Source organism: Petaurus breviceps, unplaced genomic scaffold, assembly GCF_028583685.1.
Source record: "Petaurus breviceps papuanus isolate PSGF00001 unplaced genomic scaffold, PetGlider_PUasm1.0 174, whole genome shotgun sequence".
NCBI lineage: Eukaryota > Metazoa > Chordata > Mammalia > Diprotodontia > Petauridae > Petaurus > Petaurus breviceps.
Genome location: NW_027185761.1, coordinates 42025093 through 42040779, shown reverse-complemented (window position 1 = coordinate 42040779; position 15687 = coordinate 42025093). Strand labels below are relative to the sequence as shown.

At 36.7% G+C, this 15687-nt stretch overlaps 1 protein-coding gene across 8 annotated transcripts in view; it reads right to left on the bottom strand.

The window, feature by feature from the left end:
• The window catches only part of FOXP1 (forkhead box P1), a 689298-nt gene that overhangs the window by 422694 nt on the left and 250917 nt on the right, over positions 1 to 15687 (bottom strand). For 7 of the 8 annotated variants that reach the window (XM_069084104.1, XM_069084103.1, XM_069084105.1 and 4 more), the window contains one exon: positions 2197 to 2292. The exons of the other annotated variant lie outside the window; for it this stretch is intronic. The gene's annotated coding sequence lies outside the window, so the exon portion shown is untranslated. The remainder of the gene's footprint in view (positions 1 to 2196; positions 2293 to 15687) is intronic. 8 annotated transcript variants of the gene reach the window in all.

Here is a 15687-nt window from a genome sequence, read left to right as displayed (position 1 = left end):
ATCTGAAATACCCAATAGACAGTTGGTGATGCAGAAATGGAGATCATGGAGAGAGGAACAAGACCAGAGTAGAAGGCAAGTGTTTGGGCATAATCTTCTTTTCCCCAAGAAATGTGCCAGGCAAGAAAAGATAAATGGCCGGTAGTTATAGAGAGAAGAAACACTGATTGGTCAGAGCCAATTCCAGTGACTCAATGCAAAGGATCTTGTGGTAAAGTGAGAAACTGGAGGAGTATAACAGAGAAATGATGACTGCTCTAGCCAGGGTATGGAGGAGACCAGAGTGAATGCTACCGGGAAAGGGCAGAGGAGGAGGGAATAGCTTCAGCTATGGAACCGCATGTTTCTCTCCCTGAAACAGAAGGAAATGAGGAGGGGATAAGAAGTTAATATGATGAAAAGTTTTTAGAAGTACAGAATGCTCATGAAGGGAAGTCCCACCAGATGGCCTTTATCTTACCAGTGAAACAGAATTCGAGGCAATCGGTGGTAATTTTGGAAGAACGTCAGAGATCAGTAAGAGAATAAAGGTTGGGAACGATCACCATGGGGGATAAGATAAGCAATCTATAAATGCAGACTAAGAACAAGACTACCAAGTAGCAGTCAGGTGCTAACTGAGGTTTTGTGGTCTACTTGTGTACTGAGTAAAATCAGCAAGATTTTGTGACTTCCTTCATCAATATTCAGCAACTCAGGAGCAAAGAAATAGGATCTTTAGGGGCAGCCAGAATTCAGGATCAACACAAAAGGGACCAAAGTTTTAAGACTAAAGGGATCTAGGAGTTGGCAAGTGAATTCCCTTTATCTCTATGGGCCTCAGTTTCCTCACCTGTAAAATCAAAAGGTTCATTCTAGTTCTAAATCCATGGTTCTATGATTATATAAAGTAGCCGAGCATAGAGTCAAGGCTGGTCTTGGAGGCAAGAATTGAAATGAGGATGAGAAAATAAAGTGGGTTAGTTGGATGGTGTCATAGGATTTGATAAGAGCAAAGAACAGGAGAGGCAGAAGGATGGAGAAGTGTGGTCAGAAGGTATTTTCAGGTTCAATATCTTGGATAAAGGAGGCATAGCTCCATGAGATTTTGCTATCTAAGGTTTAATCATGTCAGTATGCAGTTGAAAATGGAGATGAAAGAAGTCTATTGGAGTTGAGAAAGTTGAGGAACTATGCAGTGAACATCTCAGAAGGGTCCTAAAGACTGAAGGCCTCAGGAATGATGGCAGAGGCATGGAGACTCAAACTAGGAACCATAGAGGAAGTTAGGATCTGCAAGGACAGCAGCAAGGGGAGAGCTTTTGTGATGAGATTGTAGCACTTTGATGGCAGGAAGGTTAACGAGGGAGAGTAGTAGCAAGGAAAGTAAGAAGAATATCAATACGTCTCCCTGTATGAGTCTGAGCAGGAAAAAGAGGTAGCCTCTTTTGGAAGGCATTTCAAGTAACATGGTGTTCAATGGGAAAAGCACCATTTCTATGATAAAAGGGACATGAAAGAAATTTTTGAGTAAACATTTGAAAATATAGAGTGGGTAAGAATGGAGCAGGGTAGGGTTATGAAGAGTTTAGTAAAATTAGCTAGAGAAGAGAGTTGAACAGGCCTAGTGTAGGTCTGTAGAGGAGTAAGGCAACTCATCAGGGGTAAAAAACCAAACCAAACAAAAACAGGTGTGGTAGAGAAATGCTGTTTGTGTTTGGGGGAAGTTATGCTAGATAACAGGGATCAGATGAAATGGAGGATGGAAGTTGGATTACAGGGGTGTGGTAGCAATAACAGGTGTGTGTGTGTGTGTGTGTGTGTGTGTGTGTGATGGGGGGTTCACTAGGTAGAAATATGTCAATATAGGAATTTGCAAAATTAGCAAGACCCTAAGTTCCAAGAAATGGAGAAAGCCACAGTCTAATTCAGACTTTCTGTTTACTAGTTTCATGTTCTTTCTATCCTAAAATATTTCCTCCATAGGCATAGGTCTGGCATAAAATGATGAACTTTAACCCATAAAAACATGCCACTGTTTCAGGGTAGGAGACAACAAACTCAGCTGTGCCTTGGAGTTAGCTATAAGAGTTTAACTTCTTAGCTAGACCCATTTCAACGCTTTCTTCTCTCATTTGGCCCACTTGATATCTATGGAATAAAACCTATATTATAGTATTTACAACAAGTGAAATGTGAATGAGATTCACCACTTACCCTGAACTTTTAAAGTGGCTCACAGCCATAAAAAGGTCGGGGATCACTGTTGTGTGGCATGCATAATATGGTAGGACAGCAACACACAGCTAGACACTGAAAATGAAAAGAAAAGAAGTGAGATCAATACAGCTTTTGGTCCAGTGATAGACTTCTTACAGGCAGAACAAACTAACCTGTGTGGTTTAATGTTTCTTAATCATATATCATTAGTTCTACCTTCTATTTAAACTTCATAATCTAATGTAAAAGATCTTGATGATAAAGAATTTATCTTGGAAGTATGGTAGCATAAAATGGAATGAAAGTTCCCACAATCAAAAGACGTGCACTTACCTATTGACTTGGAAAAATATATTTGTACACCTGCATTTTTTCTTATTAAATATTTTCATAGCAGAATGAAGGCAAGCATGTTTTATTTTGCTAATTCAGCACAAGTGAGTATGAGCTCATACTTTTAAAATTTTCTTTTTTTCAAATTAAAACATTTTTCTCTCACTCTCTCCTTTATCCTCCCATTTAAAAGAAAAAAAATCAGACCCTTCAAAAATATATATAACATAGGAAACAAATTCCCACAATAGCCATTTGTAAAAATGTCTATCTGCCTGCACTCTGAATTGATCACTTCTCTATTAGGAAATATATAGCATGCTCTCTTTTCGGTCTTCTGGAATTTTAGTGGATCATTTCATTGATCAAAGATCTTCAATCTTTCAAAGATGCCCAGTTATTTTCCCCTAGCCAATTAGATCTTAGAACGCCTAGTGTCAGGAATATTAAAAACAAAGACCTCACCCACTTCCCACCATAGTATTTTCTCTTACTAGTTAGACTCTTGATTCTCATGTGCTCCAATGAATAACCATTACCCAAGTGTCCCAAATATGATGAAAAGACAAGAGAAACATTATGGTGGTTTCCCTTTGAGTTACTGGCAAGCATACAGGTGCGTATGTGCTGAGGTGCTACTGGCAAGTATACACGTGCTTATGTTCTGAGGGGCTGTGGCTAACCTAGTTCAGTTATGTTATTACTAGAGTATTTACTAAATCCATTTCCAAGTAAGTCAAAGTTGCTGACAGGTCAACTAGTTCTCAAGCACGTTCAGAAAAATTTTGTGAATCAGTTTCTATTGCATGCTTTTCTGCATGCTAGGCTGTTCTATATTGATTCTGTAATTGATAATACAACTTAACCCTCAAGATTATAGAAGACTCTCTAGTATGTGGGAGAATGAAAATATATAATGAATAGAAAGCATTGACTGTAGGTTTCTTATTATATATGTGGTTGGGGGTGGTAGTAACTCTGGTCTTCTCTTTCGACAGGAAAAGCAGAATCAAGCCCATGAATGTGAATGTGAATTTTCAAATTTTCAAAAAGTTGAAACCAAAAGGAGATGTGTGTGAAGAGTTGAGTTTTATGATTTGAATAGCCACTTATATCCAGAAATCAAGTATTGAGATTGGTCTCCTGGGTTACTCAGAACCCCGAATCAGACAATAGTTACATTTCAGCATCCCTTACTGAAAAGACATGGGTTTGGCCAAATGATGTCTTTGGATGTTTTCTAGCTATGGGTTTTGTCTGTGCATAAACAATTTGCACATTTTGCTATGGTTTAAGAATCTTTATACTTTAATAGGATTTAACATTCATAAGAGTGAGTCTCATTCCTCTTTTACAAAGAGGCTTATAGCCTGGTAAGGGTATAGTAAAAATAAAATAAAATAAATGCTTTTTCTAGATAAGTCCCATTGGCAAAGGCTGTAATCTTTCCAACTTAATTGGTGAACTCATTAATGAACAACTGCTACTACAGAAGAAGGACTATTGTCAAGGACTTATCAGAGCAATGAGATAACAAAGTTAATTATATTGTTTTCAATGGATTTACATTTGCTTCCTTTTTGGTCCTACATTTTCTAAACACTTGTTCTGACATTTTATGCACTTTTACTCTAAAACAAAAAAAAAATCAATTGTACACTGCTAAGCGAAGACACAATAATCACAGGGATGAAATAAGTACAATGTAATGGGAAAACTTTCTTCTTCTTTATTATCTACTTGCAAAATGTTATAAGCCTGTACACTAGTTAATTTATGAGCCATGTTAATAATTTGCTCACACTTGATCAGAGGTTTAAGCAAACATGGTTTCTAAGGATGTAGGAGGATAATTTGTAGGTCTAACTTTCCTCCTAAGGGGACACTAACTAATGTGACAAAATAGCATGACACTGATTGTAGACACCCTAATGACCACACTCCAAGATTCTTCTGTCAACCTGTCATTTCAGTGAAAAGCAAGTTTTCTTTTATTGCCTTAGAGTATATGGTGGATCTACTAATTATCCCAGAATAGACATTAATGAGAATCCTACTGTTTATTTTCAAAATACTGACCATAATTTGTCTGATAACGATAAATGATTAAAATGTGTTTCCTGAATAGCAGATTTGTAGCTTTCACATAACAAAGACCCACTGTAGAAAAAGTAAGGAATGAAATTGAAAAAACCAACTTGGCCAGATCATAACCACCCATAACGATCAACTACAGCCAATGAACATACATCTGATGTCTTCAGAATGAAGGATACTAAGACCCAGGTGGGACAGTATTTTAGAATATAATGAAAGAGATAAATTATTTGACTTCTAGCCTATTCAATTCGGCAATTTAGTTATAAAACTAAAAGATATCTAGGAACCATTCTTTGGAATGACCAGACTCACTGAAATGGTCAATGAACTTTTCTACCTTACTTTTTGATTGGATCTTAGAAGAGGAAAAATTGTCTCATGGTAATGTTTCTCTATACTAGGCTAATAAAAATTGATTTGTTTCCCAAAATCTATGGTAAAATAATGCTGAGATTTAAAAAAAATAAAATATAAGGTACCTTCATGCTCTTTCCTAGATCTTGTTTCTAGTCTACTAAACTCTATAAACAAGTTCTCTCTAAAATTAAATCTCTATTTTGGTAAATAAATTTTATCCTTTTTATGGTGATTATAATCCTAAAATATTCATAAAATCATAATTTCAAATTAATAACTTCAAAAAAGGTGAGCTCCATTAGAGGTACTGAAGAATACTGTGGTAGTACAGAGTGATATGATATTTAAATTATATAAGACTGAAGACATTTCAGCAAATGAGCTTTCTGCCATTAGGGATAAAGATTTTCACGATTTACTATCCACTCACATCTGATCTCTTCTCTTCTCTGTCTATATTCTCTTGCTTGGCAATGAGCTCTCATGCATTCAATTATTCCCCCCCTCCAATATGTGTGTGTGTGTGTGTGTGTAATATAAATAAACAAATATAAATAATATATTTTATGTATATAAAATATATATAAAATAAATATATAAAATATAAATATGTGTGTATGTAAAAAAGCCTGCCTTCATCTCTTTCCTGAGTTCCAGCAACACATTACCAAATGCCTACCAAAAGTCTCCACCTAGATGTTCCCAAACAGAATTCATTATCTCCTTAACGTCCTCCCAGCTACTTTCCCCTACCTTCCCTACAGAAACCCACTGCTCTTTTGAATTTCCTTTTTTCAGAAACTTTAAATGATAGTAAGACCACTGGGTTTGGAGTCAAAGGATCTGGGTTCAAGACTGCCACTGACAAAGGATCTTGGTTCAAACCTGTCACTGACTATGTATGAGACCTTAGGCAAGTCACATAACTCCTCCAGACCTCAGTTTCTTTACATGTGAAATGAAAAGACTGGGTTGCCAAACAGTAACAATGCCTCCAGTCATTCATGTTCATAATCTCAGAGACATCCTTGGCTTATTCACTTTACCACATCTCCCATATACATTCAGATGGTTCTATCTCCATGGTATTACTTAGATCAGTGCTCTTCCTTCTGCTCATACAACCATGTAACTAGTTCAGGATCTCACCACCTCTCATTTGGACTCTATCAACAATGTCCTCATTAACCTCCCTGCATCCAGTATTTTCCTTTCCCAAACTGTCCTCTACATAACTGCAAATTGATATCCCTAGAGTGCAAGTATGAACACATCACTCTTTTACTCAAGAAGCTTCCATGGCTCCCTTAATGATTCTATGAGAAAATGTGAATGTGTGAGATTCTAAGTCCTTCACAATATGAATCCAAATTATTTTTTTCTACACTGATTTCATTTTACTCTCACTCTATATTCCACCCAAAAGAATTATTGTGATTGCTTACACAAAACATCTCATCTTTTATTACATGCCTTTGTACAAGTTGGCTCCAATATGGAATATGTTATCTATATCATCTTCACCTGCTGGAATCCCTAGAATCTTTCTAGGCTCACTTCAAGTGCCACCTTCTAGCCATTCTTTAAATATATATATATATATATATATATATATATATATATATATATATAATAGTGAACTAAAGCCTTTTTCCTTTTGTGATCTCCGCATATGGTTTTTAGTATGCTTCCCTCTCCCCCAAGTTAATTAGTATGTAACTTATTTTCACCTGTGTACATGTTTCTATTCTACTCTCACTTGAATGTAAGATCCTTGGAGGTGAATACAGTTTTCTTTTTGTCTTTGTATGCCTGGCACTTACCATAGGCACACAGTAACCTCTTAATAAATACTATAAGTATAAAATAAATATAAACTTGTGGCAGATCATTTCAAGAACACAAATTTCATTATACACAAAATTAGTTTAGCATGCATTTCTGCATTTATTCATTCTGAGATATATCTTTAATTTTAGAATGCTAAAATGTCTAAATGACATGCAACATGTGGTAAAGCAGATTCATATGCCAAAACAATTTTTATTTACTTAACCAAGTTCCTTTAGAAATTATTTCTTTAGAAATTGTTATAAATTTAGAAATTGTTATAAATCATCATTATTTCTCCAAATGATGAAAGATTCCATTGAGTCTGGGAGTAAAATTATCAGGCCCTCTTTCTAATGATTCCTCCTAGCCAAAGACGCCATATCCCTTTCAACAGCAATTCATGAATGTAGAAAAAGGAATGTTTCCAGTGTCTTTCCAACTCAAAAGCAATTGTTTAACTCACCTGTGGAACAGTATACAGAAAATTAAATATAAAAAAATAATAGCAGGAGAATGAATTTTCCAAAGACCCCTTATATCTGAATTCCATCAAATTATGAGAATAAGATTAATAATAAATGAAGAGGATAGCTAGCTCACATTTATGTATACTGCTTTATGACTTACAAAACTCTTTTTAAGGACACTTTTACAATTCAGCTCCTAACATTTAAATATAAACAATTTAATCTAGTTACTTCTCTCACGAAGGGCAAGGAGCCTATGAAAATATCAGAGAGGCAGTGAATATCATTGAAATATCATAGCTGTTTTGAACAAATAAGCTTACTACCATTTTAACAAGAAGATATTTTGAAGGTTTTCTTTTTAATATATAATATTTTATTTTTCCCCAATTATATATTAAGAGAAAGCTTTCTTATGTAGAAAAAAAAATGTACCCACTCTTAAAACTATGAAGGGAAGAGTATTTTGTGCTCTTGAAACTGTAGGGGCTACCAAAAGAATTTTTAAAAGCTTTATAGCTGAACTTTGGGCTAAAAATATCCCTTTACTGGGAGGTTGAAGGAAATCGTGTGCTATTTCTTTTTAAATTCACAATCCAATGGCAGTGGATTCTCTAATTCTACTCCAAAAGACTTTAAAACTGTTGTTTACAAGAATTCTACTAGGGCTGACACTGGGGCAGGTTCCTGTTAATGGGTTTTCTTGAGTATACCAGAAAAACTCATTTAAGGAATTTTGCCCACAGTTATGCCCATTTTAATGAAAGATGGTCTAGTATAAAAATTCTGCCTGTCTTCATGATCCTATGATACTTTATTTGCCAGTTTTAGGATGTGGCTTTTTTAAAAAAAATTCACTTTGTTTCTGTGGGGTTTTGTTGGAATTGGAACTTTTCTTTAGTAGTAAGATTGATAAGACAAATGTCATTCACCACCACAAACAACAACCTTCTCTATCTGCCACACTAAAATACAGGGTTTTCAAACTCACTATTTCATAAATTTTCTATCAGCTGTAGTACAATAATCAATGAGCTCATAAGGTGGCTTAAGACATAAGTGAATGAAGCTGGCAGAATTTTTTATATTTTTATAATACATTTAACAGGACTTTTACCATAACTTAAAAGGTCATTTAACTTAATTGAATAAGTATTTTGAATGAGATTCCCCACATAAGCTGTTTAAATAGTTCAAGTCTTCAAAGAAATAACGCAATTTTGTGTAGGAGTCTGATCACTTTTGGATTGCAACCTTGGTGGAGTTAGTCAATGGACTAAAGAAATGTATGTTCAAAATGACACTTTATCACTTCATCTTCTCTCTTTCAATCAGCAGTCTCTCATTGTCTCTGTCCTTTAGTTAACATAAAAGTAACAGAGGCATTCACTCTTTGAAAAAATCTAATAGACTCATGCTGCCTGGCATCTTATAAACAAAACACACTGTCCCACAGGACGTAAGGTAAATATTTGTCTACTCACTTTGTGTCTAGGGGGAGGGGAGAGCTCTCACCTACTGGGTCTAGGTGTAAGGGGCATAGAAGTTTCCTCACTCACTCCACCTGTAGGCTACTAAGACCATTTACATCAAATGGTTCAACAATATACGGCGAGACCATATAGAAATCAAGTAATCAACAAACATTAATTAAATTCTTGCTATATACAAGGCACTATGCTTGATGTTCAGAATATAAAGAAGAAAGTAAGACTAGAGATTCTTGAGAAAAAGAGTAACATGGACAGACCTATCCCTTAGAAATTTAGATCTGGCAGCTTTGTGACAAGATATAAGGAAAGCTGAATCCACTTCAGACTTGGTAAAACACTAGTATTTGCAAATCTAATCAGGGAGGTCTTTTTGACTCCTTGAAGGGCCTTCTGAACTTGTCAGCTCATCTCTCTGGCTTCTCAAGTTCCCATCCCCACCAGTCCACAAAGTTTAAGATTAGCAGAGACAGTGGTCAGAGTACTGTGACCAATGTCTCCCTAAGTATCCATAAAGAGTAAAAGAAAGCAGGGAGTGAGAGAGAACTGATAGGCTAGGGGGGAAAAATTAAAAGCTGGTGTAAAGGAAATCTGGTTTTCAAAGATGAAAGCTACACCTCAAGATTCCTACACCTGTAGTGAGGAGCAAAGATTTTGTCACTGCCTCTCCCTTAACATTCAGCCCTATCCTCTCAGAGACTGGCGGTGAGTAACTGAGAGATTTTAAAGAAGAAAACATTTTCCAGTCAAGCAGGCCCATGGTTCCCTGATCTCTTCATTCCTTTAGCCTCTATGACCGTGAATAATCCAGCCATCTGTTCTCTATATCCTTGCCTCTTAAAAGACTTGAGCTTTGAAATCATGGTACCAAATGAACTAGAGATAAAATTCAACTGTACTGGTATCAAACTAAACTGACCATATTGACAGACCCTCATCAGTCGTCTACTTTGGGGAAAGTTATTTTTTTAATCTTATAAAGTTAAATTTAAGCAGTATATCTCCCACAGCTATTGGTGCAGTGACTAGATGCTAGAAAGCCCTGAATTCAAATCTGACCTCAGACACTTACTAGCTAGGTGATCCTGGGTACATGAACACAGCCAAAATGAGGATTATGAACTGGTTTTCTAGATGATGCTGTACATTCTAGCAACCCGAGATAATGGCTATCTGAAAGAGACCAGGAATGCTGTGGCAGAATTGTATTTAGGCATGGATGCTCGACCTAAGCCACAATCTGAACACTGGCTGAAGAATTCGAATTCTATTCTGTCTAGATCAAGAATTTGTAACATCTTGGTGCGCATCATGGGTACCCCCCTTTGGATACCTTCTCATAAAAAAAGGTTTCTTTGATATCATCCTTAATTTCTCATCCTCTCCATATATATATGCCTTTGGTTGCTAAATTAGGTTGTTTCTATATCCATAACACCTCTTTTATCCATCTGCTTCTCTCTACTTTTACAGCTTCCATCTTCATGCAGATCCCTATCATCCCTTTCCTAGACTGTTAAAAAATCACAAATTTGCCAAAGTGATTTTATTGAACTGCTGATCTGTCCATGTTTACTTCTCTACACAATACATTCCATTGGTTCCCTTTTTAAAAAGAAGAAAAAATGTTTTTAAATCTTGAAATAAAATACATAGAATTATAAGGAAAACCAATTAAGTTGGTACAGTTATCAAAACATATTTTAAAAACAAGGTCATTGAGTCTAGGTTAATAACCCCTGCCTTAGACAAAACTGGATGGGTCTACAATGACTTAGAGAAAAGACCTATTGTCAACTCATTTCCAAGTAAAAATTAGGATTGCAAAACATGCTAATTAGAAAATACAAAATTAGTTAAAATTCAATTTTGTGTGTATAATTCCATGAGGGGAAATATGCGACTTTCATCTTTCTAAATCTATGATCTTTTGTCTTTGCTCAAACAGAACAACCCACCACCTTTTGATATAGGCATCTTTCATCCATGCAAGCAACATTAACAAGAAAAAAAATCTCATCAGCATTGAAGGACATAATCTCCCTTCACAGTTGGAACTATTACCTACCACCTGTCATTATCTCGAGGTGAAAGAGAAAACCCTGCTGCAACAGAACACAGATAATTCACCACCTTCCCACCCTACCCACTCCCATTGAAATGGCCAAAGAAATGAGCATGGAGGACACAACCAGCTATTGGGGCTGCTCCTTGGCCTATAGTCAAGCCACAGAAGAGGGCTGCCAGGCATCACATTAACATTCAGAAAGATATACTGCTGACTTACAAAGAAGGTATTGGTTTGGGTTCAAATGATGGAGACTCAGCTACAGGAAATGTTTTTAAATGTGTTTGAGGCAAATCACTCCATTTCATCAACTTGCTAAGAGTAGACTGCCTGTAGGTTAAGAGGTTCCCTTTATTCATTTCAATAATTGTGACAAAAACTAAAATGAAATAATGCTCAAGCCAATATTACATGGTTACTATGATAAGCTGATATCAACTCCTCTGTGAAGCCTTCCCAGATTCCCCAATCCAAATGGAAAGGAAACCCTCCTGTTTCAATAGAGAGAAAGAAGCCATTCGTTCTCACTAAAGATGCTTGCCCAAATTCACAGAGAAAAGAGGATGACTAAAAAGGAGGCAGCATCGTCTCCAAGACCAGAGAAAGTTATTGTTTTTATTATCTTTCATCTCCTTGGCAATAAAGGACATGATTGTTGTAAAGACAGTCAAGTTACTTTAAATATCAGCAAACACCAGAGAAGATGGAAAAATATGTTACGAAACATTTGTATCCCATCCCCTGTAGTTAGAATTGTGGTTGTCTTAAAACCAGTGCCTACCCTAAGCAAAACTGTGAATCAATCAATAAAAAAGCCTTTATTAAGTACCTACTGTATTTAGCACTGTGTGAAAGAGACAACTAATAAAAGCTAACATTCATATGAGCAGTTAGGCGCCATAGTGAACCGAGTGCTGGGACTGAAGTCAAGAAGACTCATCTTCCCGAGTTCAAATCTGGCATCAGATACTTCCTAGCTGTGTGACCTTGGGCAAATCACTTCACCCTATTTGCCTCAGTTCCCTCATCTGTAAAAAGAGTTGTAAAAGGAAATGGCAAACCACTCCAGTATCTTTACGAAGAAAACCCCAAATCGAGTCCCTACCCTATCCCAGCTGCCTTCCTCACTAAAGCCTGTTCACTCCACAGGTTCTAAATCTCTTTTTTGTTTGTTTGTTTTACATGTTAGTTGTAAATGTTTTATTGATGGTCTTTGAATTTTCTTCAGCGTAACTGTCATTTCTCACTGATTCTTCCCTCCCAAATAATTCTCCTTCCTAAATAAATGGCCATGCACAACAAAGCAACACATTGATCATATATGAAAATTGCATGCCTCATTCTACACCCTTAACCTACCAAGTCTACAAAAACATGGAATATTTCCCAACTGTGCACAGAATCCAGTGAATGAAGTTGGGCACTGGCTGCATTTATCTATACAGACACATCGTGAGGCATGCCCCTACAGATCACACATCTGGGGCTGGAAGAGACCTCTGAGGCTATTTAGTCCTCCTCCGCCAGGGGTTGTATTAACCTAATTCATATTCTTCCAACTTCTGTCCAGGTGCTGCCAAAGTATGTGCTACCCAGAACCTTTACACTCACCCCTTGCAAAACAAGCTCTTAAAAAATCTTGAACTTGATCCCCAAAAGGATAAAAGTTTGACACTGAGAACAGGTCAAAGCTATGTGTCCTGGAGGGGTTTTCAGCTGAATAAGGACCGACCCCTTAAACTAATGGAAGGAATCCCTTCTGATGGAACTGTAGACATCAGGTAGACTATGGGGAGTTCAGACAGAAGGAGGGGTGCTGTGCTGGTCCCCTCGAAATAACCTGATGTTTATGGTAACCTACTTACATTCATGATGGCTTACCCAACCTCCCCATAGGGCCCACCCTGCTTCCTATCCAGCATGCTCTGAAATGTCTGCCAGTTTTTATTCTTAAACTTCTTATACCACTTCATTCATGCTATTGGTTGAAAAGAAGAAAGTCAATATTAAAGTGCTTTTTAAGTGGAAGTTTCTTTCAGTGGACTCATCTGCTCACCACCTGTAAGGGCATCACTGTAACCACATTGTGTCACACGTGCTTCACTAAAAAGAGACAGACAGACCTTTTTGAGATCACATACCCACATTACGTCATGTGTATACTCTGCACCACACCTTAAAGACTACATATCCTTTATTTCTATGCCATAGCAACTAAAAAGGGGAAATATTTGCTTATCCTGCTATAGAAATTCTATACTCTCAAAGCGCTGACATGGTTACAATGGAAACATTCCACTGGAATTGTAACATGATTATCACATAGGCTAACACTGACCTAAAAGAGAAGAAAAGGGTAAATGACCTAATATGTAGACAATATGGAATTCTTCATCCACCAAAAGATGTGTGACAAAAATGTTACTTCTCAGGGAACCAGAGAAATAGGCATTGATTGGAACGAGTGGAAGTGTGGAAAAATAACAACAATGATGATACTGGGTTACATTTATATGACAAATCACTTCACATACATTATCTCTGGACCTCACAACAACCACAAGGTGTAGGCATTCTTATTACTTCATTTTAGAGAAAAGGAAATAGAGAAGAAACAAAGTTAAGTGTCTTGCCCAGGATCATATAACTAATAAATGATTAAGGAAGGATTCAAATCCTGGTCTTACTGGTTTCAAGCCTAGCATTCTGAGGTGGCTCTTAAAGGAAGAGGAGAAAAGAATTTCACTGTATATAATTACATGGCCCATGAGTAAGAAATACTAGATAACGTTTACATACATATGATATGCAATATGCATATATAATACTTGCAAATTTTACTAAAAGTTCCTGCTCCAAAGATAAGGTATATTCCCTGGCTCTCTGCCTGATACTGAGATAAGCAGGGAAAAGGTGAGCTCAGGGTTGGCTGCCTCGCTCCCCATGGAGCAAATGGAATGAGGACTATCTGTGCCGAAAGACAAATATGTGGTATGGTTGTACTCTGGTTTACAGTATCCTTTAAAATAAGTTATGTTTCCATGTACCATATGAGGGTGATTTGATGTGGTAATTACCTGTTCTCTTGACAAGTAAGGTAATTAATGTAGCAAAATACCACTGTAATGTGTGTAAATTTAGACCACCATAATTAAAGCACCCGTCTGTTCAACAAACTGTTCAATTTTTTCCCCAAATATCAGTGGTGTACATTTTTCACATCAGAAAACTTATGGAATGAGTCTGCATTCATTGAAGACCATTTCTAGGTACAGTGTCTTCTGGGGTGGGATTTTCATTAAGGTGGCATAGTCAATGAAAAAAAAAAGCAAAGGAGTTTTGTACACATAAAAAGGAGAAATTCTCTTATAACCGTGTGATGTGGTTTCCTAATTTCCTCAAACCTCTGAGCAGCTTGGAACTGATAAACTGAAGTTATATTTGAAACAGAGATAGCCAAAGAGTGACAGCAACTACGGGGGGCCTGGGAAGCAGTAATATGTTTGTACTAGGATGAGCTCTTTGATTATGAAGGCAATAACAGCATCATTTGTTGGTATTTTCAAATTCAGGAGGACCCAAGGGTCAAGTTAGACACATGGATCTACGGAATTATGGAATTTTCATGTTCTGAAAAAACACATTCATAAGATGAATTCCTTTGATTTTTCATCAGAGATATAAAGGTGGGAGGGACCTCAGAAGTTACTTAGCATAACCTCTATATTTTTACAGTTGAGGAGACATGACTAGGGGAGGTTAAGGGTTCATCAGGCCCCAGGACACAAGTTCTGAAATTCTGCCTAAACATACAAAAGTCTATACCTTCTTCTAGAAATTTATTACTCAGCATACCTGCCCTCCCTGCTTAAAAATACCTATTTGATTCAAACAATTTTTTTTCAGTATACAAAGAAATGAAGCTAAAGATACAATAGGATTGAGAACAAGATTTTACAACTGAAGGGAGATGGGAAAATAACACCTCTTAAGGGATCTCCTGAAAAGAGCTTCTAGATATCCATGGGATAGAATATGGAATGGAATGGACACACTAGTCTTCCTTTATGCTCAGATATCATGTAACAAAATACGGGTTTGGGAATCTATTTTCCAGGACTGACCCTTATCTATAAAAAGATTTATCCAACTCTTACTGAGGTAGCAAAGAACTGGAAACCAAGTGGGTACCCATCACCCATTGATGGAATGAGATGAACAAATTATGGGATGTGAACATACAGGAATACTATGTTATTTCAAAAATGATTAAAGGGAGGGTTTCAGAGAAACCCAGGAAGACTTGCCTAAACAAATGCAGAAGCAAATGACCAGAACCAGGAGAACAATTAATATAATTAGCAATTTTGTAAAGACAAATTATTTGAAAAGTTTTAAGAACTCCAATCAACAAAGTGACCTGACACAATTCCAGAGGACTGATAAAGATGCATGCTACTACCCGCACCTCCCAACAGAAAGGCAATAAACTAAGAGTGGCAAATTGAAACATTTGGGGGGGGGGTGCAGGTAGGAGGACAGGGACAATACAGGCATTTGTTTTTTTTTATACATGTTTGTAACAGGTGTTTGGCTTTTCTTGTTTTCTCAATTGGAGATGGGGGTGGAAGAGAGAAAATGAGGATCTGAAAATAAAATAATATTTATTTTTTTTAAAGCATGCTACCCACATCCTGACAGAGACGTAACTCAAAGGGACAGAATGAGACATACATTTTTTGATATGGACAATGAGAGAGTTTGTTTTGCTTGATTATGCCCCTTTGTTTTTGTCCTTATTGTTTTCCAATGAGGAGATGTATAATGGTGAGAAAATGGA